The 13,686-nt window shown below is 38.4% G+C and overlaps 1 pseudogene; it reads right to left on the reverse strand.

Moving 5' to 3' along the window:
- Positions 1-387: 387 nt before the first annotated feature.
- Positions 388-1,330, reverse strand: LOC149240835 (heat shock 70 kDa protein 4-like; annotated as a pseudogene).
- Between the last annotated feature and the right edge of the window lie 12,356 nt (positions 1,331-13,686).

The raw sequence follows: 13,686 nt of genomic DNA on the forward strand, positions 1-13,686 counted from the left end.
TTCCACTATCTAAACATCAATTACAAAACAATACAATACAAAACCGATAAAAAATGTTGAAAAAATAAAACAACTCTCAAAAATTCCAAAATCAATCAAAATGCTTAGTCAATAGCATTCAATGTTTAAAATTGAGAGACCATCCACTTTTTAAATACTCATTATTCACCCACAATAAAAATGAAATATATCAATTATTTCAACGCAAATCCCTTAATAGTACAAAACAATAACATTCAATTGTTATGCCCAAAATTGAGAAACCATGCACCTGCTAAATCCTGATTTTTAAGGGTGCTCTATTGTCTTCTAACACAACAATAATGAGAGAATTATTTAATCAACTTCCTCAATTTTAGGCCCTGCACCCGCACTAGCATAATAACCCTATATAAGAGAGCCAACAACTCCATATGCACCACTAGGAATATCAACACCAATGCCTTGATAAATCTTGGCAATGATAGGATTGCAAGTGGTCTCTAGTTCCTTCCTCTTGTCATCAAACTCATCAACATCTACAATTTGGTTGGCATCCAACCACTGTATAGTTTGTTCAATGACATCCTCAATCTAACGTTGACGCAATCTTATCATCTTGAATGGTGTTCCTTATGTTGTAAGCATAGTTCTTGGCCTCTACCTTCTTCTTATGTTCTTCTTCTTCAACCTTGTATCCCTCAAAATCACAAACCATCTTCTCAATTTCTTCCTTACTCAATCTACCCTTGTCATTTGTAATGGTGATTTTGTTTTTGTGACTAGTGGTTTTGTCCTCAACAGAGACATTTAGAATACCATTGGCATCAATATCAAAGCACACAGTGATCTGGGGAACTCCTCTGGGAGTAGGGGGTATACCAGAAAGTTTGAATTTTCCTAACAAGTTATTGTCCTTGGTTTGAGTTCGCTCACCCTCATACACTTCAATCAACACACTAGGCTAGTTGTCTAAGTAAGTAGAAAATATTTTATCCTTCTTGGTGGGGATATTAATGTTCCTCGAGATGAGAATTGTCATAATCCCACTTGCAGTTTAAAACCCTAATGAAAGGGGAGTAACATCTAGAAGCAACAGGTCTTGCACTTTCTCACTGCCCTCTCCACTCAAAATAGCAGCTTGCACTGCAGCTCCGTATGCAACAGCCTCATCAGGGTTAATGCTCTTGCAAAGCTCCTTGCCATTGAAGAAGTCCTGCAACAAGGACTGAACCTTAGGGATCCTAGTAGACCCACCAACAAGAACCACATCATGGATTGAGTGTTTGTCCATCTTCGCATCCCGCAGGCATTTCTCAATAGGCTCCATGCACTTCTTGAACAAATCCATTTTCAACTCTTGAAATCTAGCCCTAGTAATGGTGGTATAGAGGTTAATGCCTTCATAGAGGGAATAAATCTCAAAGGTGGTCTAGGCAGTTAATGAAAGGGTTCTCTTAGCTTTATAATAGGAGGTTTTGAGCCTCCTGAGGGCTCTAGCATTACCATTGATGTCCTTATTATGTTTTCTCTTAAACTCCTATACAAACAGGTTCACTAGTCCATTATCAAAATATTCACCACCCAAATATGTATCACCAACAATGGCCTTCACCTCAAAAATACCCTCTTCTATTATGAGCAGAGACACATCAAAAGTACCTCCACCCAAATAAAATATAAGAACATTATTCTCACAAGAACTACTAGACTTGTTATCAAGTCTATAAGCAATGGCAACAGTAGTGAGCTCATTGATAATTCTCATAACATTCAACCCGAAGATTACACTTGCGTCCTTGGTTTCCTGCCTTTGAGAATCGTTTAAGTATGCAGGAACAATGACTACAACATTTTTAATAGTGACTACATAAATGTTTGCTACTATTTAATTACTAATTTTACACACTAATTTACTTCCAGTAAGTTTCGGGTTCATAAATTGTTGACACTTTTGGGGCGACACTATGAACTACAATTGTTGCAACACTTTCATTTACATTAAATTTGACCTTCAGATCATTAAATTAGAAAAAATTAGTTGTAATTAATGTTACTTGTGAGTAAAATAATACTCTCCAAGTTTAATCATTCAATTTGGCCATAAAATAAAGGTTGGGCATGCATTTTTGTGAAGCATGCCAAAATTTCCTTGCTTCACTAAAATGCATACTCAAGCTTCATTTCTTGGCCAATTTTATTGATTCAAATTGTATATTGTTTAATTAGTAATTTTACACATTGATTTGCTTCCAGTAAGTATTTGATGTTAACAAACTGTTAACACTTTTGGGGTGACACTGTAAACTACGATTGTTGCAACACTTTCATTTACATTAACTTCGACCTTCTGATCACTTAATTAGAAAATATTAATTGTATTAATGTTAATTATGAGTACAAAAATATTCTCCAAGTTGAATCATTCAATTTGGCCTTGAAATGTAGCATGGGCGTGCATTTTTGTGAAGCATGCCAAAATTGCCTAGCTTCACTAAAATGCACGTCTAGGCTTCATTTCTTGGCCAATCTCATTGATTCAAATTGTATACTATTTAATTACTAATTTTACACACTAATTTGCTTCTAGTAAGTTTTTGTTGTTCACAAACTATTGACACTTTTGGGGTGACACCGTGAACTGCTATTATTGTAGCACTTTCATTTACATTAACTTTGACCTTCAGATCACTAAATTAGAAAAAAATAATTATCTTAATGTCATTTATGAGTAAAAAAATACTCTCCAAGTTGAATCATTCAATTTGGCCATGAAATGAAGGTTGGGTGTGTATTTTTGTGAAGCGGGCCAAAATAGCTTTGCTTCACTAAAATGCACGCCCATGCTTCATTTATTAGCCAATCTGGTTGAATCAAATTGTAGATTGTTTAATTAATGATTTTACACGCTTTTACATTATTATATACCTCATATTTCATACAACATTATAAGTTTTGCTTCAACTTGCCTGATGTGAAAGTTGTGTAGAAGTGGGAAACATAGTTATGTAGGATATTTGTCATACATGATGCAAGGTTATATCCTAAGGTTAGATATTGTCCAACCATGTCCCATTTCAAATTTCATTATGAAGAGTGTAATTGGTTTGGTCCGAAAGTGCATATTTGTTCCGACTTGAACATTTGCAGATATGATGAATTACTACATTGATAGACTTGGATTTTAGTGTAAGATTTCTTTTAGGATAATGAGTATGATATGTTGTAGAAAATGTTTATATATTTAGGATGGAATGATCATTATTGCACTGCCAATTAATTACAGGTCTTGGTGTGCATTTATTTGAGGCACACAATCCTTGCCTTTTACCCTATAAAATCAATCCAATTTGGAGTATTCATGCACAACAAAAATTTAATGAGGATGAGTTATTGTCCACCCAAATTTAATGAGGATGTACTTCATGCTATGTGGGAAGGCATGTTCCCCACACATTTCAAAGGTCTCTTAGGTCATGTATAAATAGGAAGATACTTCTAATTTTTAAATTGTAACACATTGGTGACAAGAGGAAGGAGTTCACTATCTTTTACCTTTTGCTTTTTCTTGTTTGGAATTATACTACTATTGAGGAAGAGTAGCATTGTTGTGGAATTGATGCTCATGATGATGAAATTTGCTGGTTTATGAGGTACTATGCTCTTTTCTGAGATTCGTTTTAAGTTTTCATATTTTAATATTTGTTTAATATTGAAATGATATGTATTATCTTGAGGTATTATCATGACATGTTAGCACCCAGGTGGATCTTAAATATTGAATGCTAGTTGAAAGGCCCTAGTTGATACTGAATCCTTTAAGTTATTTCATTCTCTTAAAACTTAGAATTCTAGTCACCATTTTCATGTGTATTGGGAACTCCTTTTTAGGATTGTTCTAATTGATGAGTGGCATTGAAGCCTTAGATCTATTTAGACTTCATTGCCAAACAATAAATAAGAACCAATCATATTTGTCTCCATTCCCTTTACTTATTTATCTTCAAACCATAACTAAGTCACTTGATCTAATCTTAAACTTAAAACCCTAAAAATGTGTACGATATAGAAAAACCCTAAAATAGACGCTGCAAACCATAGGTGTTATCGCTTTATATATCCCTTTGCAACATTTAAACTTAATTACTACTAAAATAAGGTCATCCAATCTTACTTATAGGGTTTTAACCAAGAAACTACAAGTTTCAACTATTAAAATTCAAAATTGATTTTTCTTAGTCCATTTCCTTATTCCCAAACATTCCTGGTGTGCATGTATTTGAGGCACACAAACCCTGCCTTCATTCAATTTGGCCTTGAAATGAAAGTTGGGCATGCATTTTTGTGAAGCAGACCAATATTGCCTTACTTCACTAAAATGCACACCAAGGGTTCATTTCTTGGCCAATAATTGATGCAAATTTTATACTATTTAATTACTAAATTTACAGACTAATTTTCTTCTAGTAAGTTTCTGTTGTTCACAAACTGTTGACACTTTTGGGGAGACATTGTGAACTACGATTTCTCAAACACTTTCATTTACATTAACTTCGACCTTCAAATCACTAAATTAGAAAAATGTAATTGTATTAATGTTAATTATGAGTAAAAAAATACTTTCCAAGTTGAATCATTCAATTTGGCCTTGAAATGAAGGTTGGGTTTGCATTTTTGTGAAGTTGGCCAAAATTGCCTTGCTTCACTAAAATGCACGTCTGGACTTCATTTATTGGCCAATTTGATTGATTCAAATTGTAGATTATTTATTTAATTATTTTACACACTTTTACATTGTTATATATTTACTTTGAGCTTAAATATTTATACTTTAGATTTCATACAACATTCTAAGTTTTGTTTTGACTTGCCTTATGTGAAAGTTGTGTATAAGTGGGAAACATAATTATGTAGGATATTTGTCAAACATGATGCAAGGTTATATCCTAAGGTCAGGAATTGTCCAATCATGTCCCATTTCAAATTTCAATACCAAGGGTGTAATTGGTTTGGCATAGGAGTGCATATTGGTTTTGATTGTGATAATTGACACATATGATCAATTGGTATTCCAATAGACTTGGATTTTAGTGTATAACATTATGTTGTAGTGGCTACAACCACCCTCCAAAAATTTTGCTTAGCTTCGTTTTGGAGCCTCTCTACCTGTTAGCGCTTGGAATTCACCTAGGCTGAGATAGGCAAACTCTCAAGGCTACATCAAACCATTTCACCTCGTAGCTAGCCCTACGAGGTATGAGAAGGCTCTCTCGTGTCAGATTTGATAGATCTTTCAATATGAATAGGCTGACCAATTAAGAATAAAGATTTTAGGCTAGTAAATTGATAGGGGGGTTGATTTAATGATTTTTGGGGTTTTTGGTGGCAATTGGAGGGAGTGCAATTCAGGGTGCGGGGATTGAGCACAGTTTTTGCAGGGGGATCTTTGGGGCAAGGTAGGAGTGAGTGCTGATGCCTTAATCTGAGATGGATGATCAGGAATGATAGAGGAGGAGCTAAAGAGGGCAAACAACAACTTTGAATCCTCTTTAGACAGTGGAAAACATAGATATTGAACAAACTAAAAAGCTGAGCATGTCAAAGCATGAATTCAAACTTTACCACTTCATCTGTCCAATTAGAAGCAAAAGAGAGGTGTGGAATACATAAACAAACTTACAAGAACATGTAGAGAACACACCATCAACACAACAATCCACAAGAATCCACAATGATGTCTGCAAAACCCTGGCCTTCCTTTTCCTTAAATTGCAGAGATAGATGTACAATATACAATAAAGCTTTCTCCCACAAGAGTCCAACCATGAAAATGAGAAGGAGAGAGCATAATATAGACCATCTAGACCATCTAACTCCTTTCCCCACCTCTAGGGGTCGAGCTCAGCTTCCTAGGGGCAGTTTGAACTAATTCTAAATCAAGCACTAGATAATAGGCAGTCCAACAACTTGCCTCTATTACTTAGCTAACTGATTCATGCATTAATTATTCACTTTTTACATCATGGAAGCTTCTAGAAGGGTAAAGAGAGATAAAATCTATCAAAGTGCCATGAAAATATTACATTTATCCATCATCTACAAGTAAAAATGGTCAATCATAGTCAAAACAGTGTTTTTTGACAAAAAAGGTCAATTCTGGTAAAGCTGGCTCGAATGGTCGCGCCCCTTTGCAGCTACTTTTGAGTGGGTTCCACTGATCCAAATCAGGTGCAAGATGGCTCATTGGAAAGCTTGGTCTGTCTACTTTCCATCCCAAGTGGAATTTCTGAATTTGGAGTTGTTTTTCCCCCTCAAAAACCATTTCTCCCAAGGTCACTTTCTGCAACTCAAAAAGTGGGCAGAAAGTCATTTTTTTGATGTATTTTGAGCTTTTGGAGGCTCAAATCTCAAAATTAGGCTTCTCCCAAGTATTGGTAATTTTTCTCTTTGCATGCCCTTTCCAAAAATGCCAAGTTTTCAAAATTCCGAGCAGTCCTCCAAAATGGTCTCACCCGGGGTGAGACCATTCCAATGGCCTAAACCTGTAAATTGCACAAAAAATTCACAAATGACAAAATTTTCTCCAAATTTCTTGAAATTTGGGCTGTGAGTCCCCAATCAAGTACCATGCTCAGTCAAAGAGGCTTTGGCCAAAGTTTGGAGTGGATCGGGCGTTTCCTTCGTTTTTGTGCTTTAGCCAACCGTCCTTGGAGCACCTTCGTTTCTCACCGGTATTTTTGACATTTCTCTCAAACCATGACACCTGTGTAAAAAGTGAAAGAGGTTTTTCTTCCTTGGCATGTTGTGGACAAAAACCTCTCTCAGTTTTGAAAAATTCATCTTTGATTGCTCAGAAACAGCTTTTGAGTGAAACTTGTCCCGATGTGTGAAACAAGGGATTTTGTCGAAATGAAGCGAAATGAAGGGGATAGGGGGCTTCTAAATTCTTGGGGAAATTTTTGGGAGTAGGGAGGGATGTTAGGAAGCAGGGGAAAGTGGAATCTCAGAGATTGAGTGAGGGGAAGGGGTCGAAAAGGACAAAACACAGGCCAAACCTAGAAAATTGCCAGGTTGTAGCTAGAAACTAGGGTTTGTGCAAAAATGAGGAATTTGGGGGATCTGAGTGTTGGGAAGTGTTTGATAAGGTAGGTGAAGGGTAGGGGAAGGTGTATGAACATCTGGAAACAAATTTTGCCGGTGATTTGACCATCCAAGAGAAATTGCCTTCAAAACCCTAGGAGAGGGAAATGACCTAGCCTCGGTGGCAACTGAAGCATGAACAAAGTGTAAAATGACTCATTTGACACTGACATGATAATGAAAACCCTATGAATGATGATAAACTCAGCTGAGTGATGACATGGACTGACATTTGGGCAACTTTGAACAGAGTGAAAGCAAACCCTAGACCTAATGCTTAGTGACCAAATTTTGCTTGAAAACTCTTTGAAATGACAAAATTTGACCTTGACACTTCAAAATCACTTTGTAAGAGCATATTTGATCACTGTAGGAAGGCTGGAAAGACTGACACTAACATTGGCTCCAATGGGGATGGTAGCTCCTTGGAGGTGCCAAGAACCTTAGACATCTGGGAGAGCAGACCAGTGCTTGCAACCATTGGGCGATGGAGTCATGATTTACACCTTTGACACAAAACTTTGACACATTTATTGAATGAAAACTTGACTGAAACCTAACTGAAACTTGACTCAAACCGACTCGATGGCAAACTGAAATAACTTGAAAAAACTCACTCAATAGACCAAACACAAATGACTCATGACCGACTTAAAACAGAACTTTACAAAGCTTTTTGAAAAACGACAGCAATCCATCAAGATGTGAAATCATGATGACAACCACCTGTGTCTCTTACAAGACAATATACATCAAACTATATCAAAATGCCAATGTAACCAATCAAGCAAATGCCTTCTTGACTGATCCTCCCAATCAGATCTCATGATCAACAATAGATACTGGTAACCGGGCATCCAAAAACATAGCTGACCATGATCTCCTTCATCACTGAAGACTGCAATAAACACTATCACTGCTGGCTGCAACAAACTTGCTAGAGGATCGTGAAAAACATGAGGATTTGCCATTGCCACCTCCTGCTGAAAGAACAAGGTTTCCTTTGCTTCAAATTCTGATCTACCTTCATCATGTGCTTCAGTAAAAGTATGCTCATGGGCTTCAAAAATCTCTTAACAAATAGATGAGCAGATCTCTTCTTGGAAAAACATTTCGGCACATGAAACATATGAAGAATCTGAAAGGTAATCCTGTATGCTATAATCTTCGGTGGTCAGACAATATGGTAGGTGATCTTCATATGATATGACAGCCAGATTCTCATTACATTCTTCAATCATAAGGAAAGAAACTTCAGCTGATTCTTGAGGTGCAAAAATGACAGTTCTATCATCTACCATAAATTCATCCAAAGGAACTGTTTCACTTACTTGAATGAAGATGTCATCTTGATTTTCATGAACTGACTGAATTACCTCCTCATGCAGGCTTTGCATGCTGTCTTCTTCTGTGGGCAGATCTGAAATGAGCTCTTCTCTTTCACCATCTTCAGCCATATAACAAATTTCAACCTGCTGATCTATAAAGCTGCTTACAAGGCTGTCATCCTTTTCAGAAGAGGAAGAAGGTCCACCATCATCTTCTTGACCATGTGTGCACTGCAAATCTGCGTTAACTTGAGCTGGAGCAAGACCTCTCAAGAGCTGATCTATCTCCTCTTCGGACAAAGGAGATAATGCCTTTTGTTTTCTTCTGCTCAAACAGTGATTGTCTTCATTGATTTCAAGTGAAGGAGTATACAGATTTTCCTCATACTGCTGATCCATTTCATGCAATTTCTGTTGATTGTCAAGAGGCGAAATTTTTTCATTTTCCACCATACTAAGATCTTGGTCCTGCTGCAAATTTTCATGATCGTCTCTATGGGAATCCTCTAGGTTCTCTTCATGTTGCTGAAATGGATTCTCATACAAAGCCTCTATGATCTCATAGTCCATAAAATTATCATCTTCATAAAACTTCTCAAGGCTTTCAATAAAACTATAAGCATGCTTGCAACAGTCATGAACCAAATTTAATGATGGATAAGATGCTTGATATCTTTCAATGAACAAGACATGAAAATCCTTCAAACAGTAAATACAAGCAGGCGGCAAACTTTCATACCATGATTGAGCTTTACCTTCCAGAGTGGCCAAGAATATCTTCATTAAGCAATCTTCAGGAAAATCCACCTTCAACTTGCGAATATGCATATGAAATCTAACTAGATGTAAAGCAGCATCCTTCTTACCATCATCATTAAATGTAGGCAAATTCCTTGACCAATCTACCTTCGGAATTTTATTCGGAAAACCTGGAATGTGATCTCGGCTCAAGGGAGCATATCTTCTTGCAATCTGATCCATCTCGAGAAATCTCAAAGCTACTGATCTCTCTGCAGTGAAGTCACCATGAAGCACTGATTGCTGGATTCTTCAGTGAAAGGAGTCGCCAGTGAATGATTTCAGCCTTTCAAGTGTCTGATCGTTGATTACCATCAACAATCAGATCTGAACTTGATGCATGTACTGGGGTGAAATGTCAATGAAGTGGTCGTATTCACAAGCTCACGGAGATTGACTGAAGCAGCGTTTATCTACTAACGCTGATGTAAAACAAGAGCGTTTTCGAAGGCTCCTGACGTAACTTCAGGCTCCGTCTAAGACTTATGAAACAAACACATCAACCCACAAACAAGTTTGTTCTCCCCAGTATGGTCGCCACTATGTTAGCGCTTGGAATTCACCTAGGCTGAGATAGGCAAACTCTCAAGGCTACATCAAACCATTTCACCTCGTAGCTAGCCCTACGAGGTATGAGAAGGTTATCTCGGGTCAGATTTGATAGATCTTTCAATATGAATAGGCTGACCAATTAAGAATAAAGATTTTAGGCTAGTAAATTGATAGGGGGGTTGATTTAATGATTTTTGGGGTTTTTGGTGGCAATTGGAGGGAGTGCAATTCAGGGTGCGGGGATTGAGCACAGTTTTTGCAGGGGGATCTTTGGGGCAAGGTAGGAGTGAGTGCTGATGCCTTAATCTGAGATGGATGATCAGGAATGATAGAGGAGGAGCTAAAGAGGGCAAACAACAACTTTGAATCCTCTTTAGACAGTGGAAAACATAGATATTGAACAAACTAAAAAGCTGAGCATGTCAAAGCATGAATTCAAACTTTACCACTTCATCTGTCCAATTAGAAGCAAAAGAGAGGTGTGGAATACATAAACAAACTTACAAGAACATGTAGAGAACACACCATCAACACAACAATCCACAAGAATCCACAATGATGTCTGCAAAACCCTGGCCTTCCTTTTCCTTAAATTGCAGAGATAGATGTACAATATACAATAAAGCTTTCTCCCACAAGAGTCCAACCATGAAAATGAGAAGGAGAGAGCATAATATAGACCATCTAGACCATCTAACTCCTTTCCCCACCTCTAGGGGTCGAGCTCAGCTTCCTAGGGGCAGTTTGAACTAATTCTAAATCAAGCACTAGATAATAGGCAGTCCAACAACTTGCCTCTATTACTTAGCTAACTGATTCATGCATTAATTATTCACTTTTTACATCATGGAAGCTTCTAGAAGGGTAAAGAGAGATAAAATCTATCAAAGTGCCATGAAAATATTACATTTATCCATCATCTACAAGTAAAAATGGTCAATCATAGTCAAAATAGTGTTTTTTGACAAAAAAGGTCAATTCTGGTAAAGCTGGCTCGAATGGTCACGCCCCCTGTTCAAATGGTCGCACCCCTTTGCAGCTACTTTTGAGTGGGTTCCACTGATCCAAATCAGGTGCAAGATGGCTCATTGGAAAGCTTGGTCTATTTACTTTCCATCCCAAGTGGAATTTCTGAATTTGGAGTTGTTTTGCCCCCTCAAAAACCATTTCTCCCAAGGTCACTTTCTGCAACTCAAAAAGTGGGCAGAAAGTCATTTTTTTGATGTATTTTGAGCTTTTGGAGGCTCAAATCTCAAAATTAGGCTTCTCCCAAGTATTGGTAATTTTTCTCTTTGCATGCCCTTTCCAAAAATGCCAAGTTTTCAAAATTCCGAGCAGTCCTCCAAAATGGTCTCACCCGGGGTGAGACCATTCCAATGGCCTAAACCTGTAAATTGCACAAAAAATTCACAAATGACAAAATTTTCTCCAAATTTCTTGAAATTTGGGCTGGGAGTCCCCAATCAAGTACCATGCTCAGTCAAAGAGGCTTTGGCCAAAGTTTGGAGTGGATCGGGCGTTTTCCTTCGTTTTTGTGCTTTAGCCAACCGTCCTTGGAGCACCTTCGTTTCTCGCCGGTATTTTTGACATTTCTCTCAAACCATGACACCTGTGTAAAAAGTGAAAGAGGTTTTTCTTCCTTGGCATGTTGTGGACAAAAACCTCTCTCAGTTTTGCAAAATTCATCTTTGATTGCTCAGAAACAGCTTTTGAGTGAAACTTGTCCCGATGTGTGAAACAAGGGATTTTGTCGAAATGAAGCGAAATGAAGGGGATAGGGGGCTTCTAAATTCTTGGGGAAATTTTTGGGAGTAGGGAGGGATGTTAGGAAGCAGGGGAAAGTGGAATCTCAGAGATTGAGTGAGGGGAAGGGGTCGAAAAGGACAAAACACAGGCCAAACCTAGAAAATTGCCAGGTTGTAGCTAGAAACTAGGGTTTGTGCAAAAATGAGGAATTTGGGGGATCTGAGTGTTGGGAAGTGTTTGATAAGGTAGGTGAAGGGTAGGGGAAGGTGTATGAACATCTGGAAACAAATTTTTCCGGTGATTTGACCATCCAAGAGAAATTGCCTTCAAAACCCTAGGAGAGGGAAATGACCTTGCCTGGGTGGCAACTGAAGCATGAACAAAGTGTAAAATGACTCATTTGACACTGACATGATAATGACAACCCTATGAATGATGATAAACTCAGCTGAATGATGACATGGACTGACATTTGGGCAACTTTGAACAGAGTGAAAGCAAACCCTAGACCTAATGCTTAGTGACCAAATTTTGCTTGAAAACTCTTTGAAATGACAAAATTTGACCTTGACACTTCAAAATCACTTTGTAAGAGCATATTTGATCACTGTAGGAAGGCTGGAAAGACTGACACTAACACTACCAACCATCCTAGCAACATGTCTTGCACTATCGAGTACATAGGCTTCATTTGTTTTTCAGTGGCTTTCCAACCTCTGTATGTCAACTTGCTTCACTCCTTTCTCAGGCTACCATTCCAGACTTAAGATATTTGTTGGCTGAGCAGCTCCCTCAGAAAATTGTGCAATTATGGAGGGGAACCAACCTTCCCTCCAGAAATTGTGCAAATCTGTTGGCCAGCCTGCTGGGCTCAGAAATTGTGCAATACAGTCAGACAATCTTCCTTGGGAAAATTGCGCAATTTTGCCCAGCACTGTAACTCGGGCCAGAAATCGCGCAATCCCTCTGGGAGAGCCAACCCAACTCCTCCCAGAATTTGAGCAATTCTAGGCAGTAGTCATCTGCTCCTCCTAAAAATTGCACAATCCCTCTAGGACAACCAGTCCAAGTCAGCTTAGAAATTGCACAAATCCATCTCCCAGTCTAGCAGGCTGTTGCATGTGCCTTTAGGTTGATCGGTTCCCTCTGGGTTGAGCAAAACTAATTTTCATGCATTGGATGCTCTTCCCGAAATAGTAAAAGGCAACATGTAAAAGGAATCCCTAAATCTAGGGATCTATTCTTAGCAGCTGGAGGTTACACGCAAAGCTCATTTTAGAAACCTCTCGTGAAGTGTCACGTTTTCCTAGATTTGTGGCATGCACATCATAACCTTGATCTTGTCAAAAATTATGAACGGACACTGCAGAGCTCATTCCTCACATCGATCTTGTAGCTCTGACATCCCACATTGCATCCAGGAGTCTTCGACACTTTCAACTTAGTTGTTTCAGGGTAAGTCTGCTTTTCATGTCTTGCGCTGTGTTTCTGTCACTTTTTATGTTTCGCTTTGTGTGAGTGTTGTCTGCTTGATTTCAATGAGCGTTTGCTATCATTTTGATGTATGTTAGATTGTAGAAGCACCGTTTTAGTTTTCGTTAGCATCTCATTGTTGTCGAATGCATGACATTGTTTTTTCACCAACGTTTCACACACATGCATGTTTTCCCATTTTTTGAATCCTGCACTTGCTATTTGCATGCATGATCAATCACTCTTGCTTACACTCAATTTCACCATACATTCAGACTTCTCATGTTTTCAGTCGCCCGTCGGCGGGTCTAGGTTGCCTTAGCCCAGACCTTGCCTTGCCCCGCTAGCATTGCAAATTTCTGGAAGTGAAGGCTCTGCATTTCCTCCAGAAAATTCGCAAGTCTGGCCCAGTACTAACCTCTAGGCTTGCATTGCGCAATTCTGGGAGGCAGTGCCTTGCTGGCCCTAGACACTGCACAATGGAGTTTTTTGGTTTGCATGTCACTACTGACTGAAATTGTGAATTGCGCAGTTTCAATCCTCAGCAGGCCAGGCTGGATTGTGCATTACGCAGTTCCAGCAGTCATTTAGCCTCCCGACAGCCTAGAATGTGCCTTTCGCAGTTTTGGAAGTCAGTCTCCCAGCCTCGTGGTGAAAATTGTGCAATATT

Source organism: Pinus tabuliformis, chromosome 8 (genome assembly GCF_031772625.1).
Source record: "Pinus tabuliformis cultivar Carrire ecotype Pingquan chromosome 8, CPIR1, whole genome shotgun sequence".
Classification (NCBI taxonomy): domain Eukaryota; kingdom Viridiplantae; phylum Streptophyta; class Pinopsida; order Pinales; family Pinaceae; genus Pinus; species Pinus tabuliformis.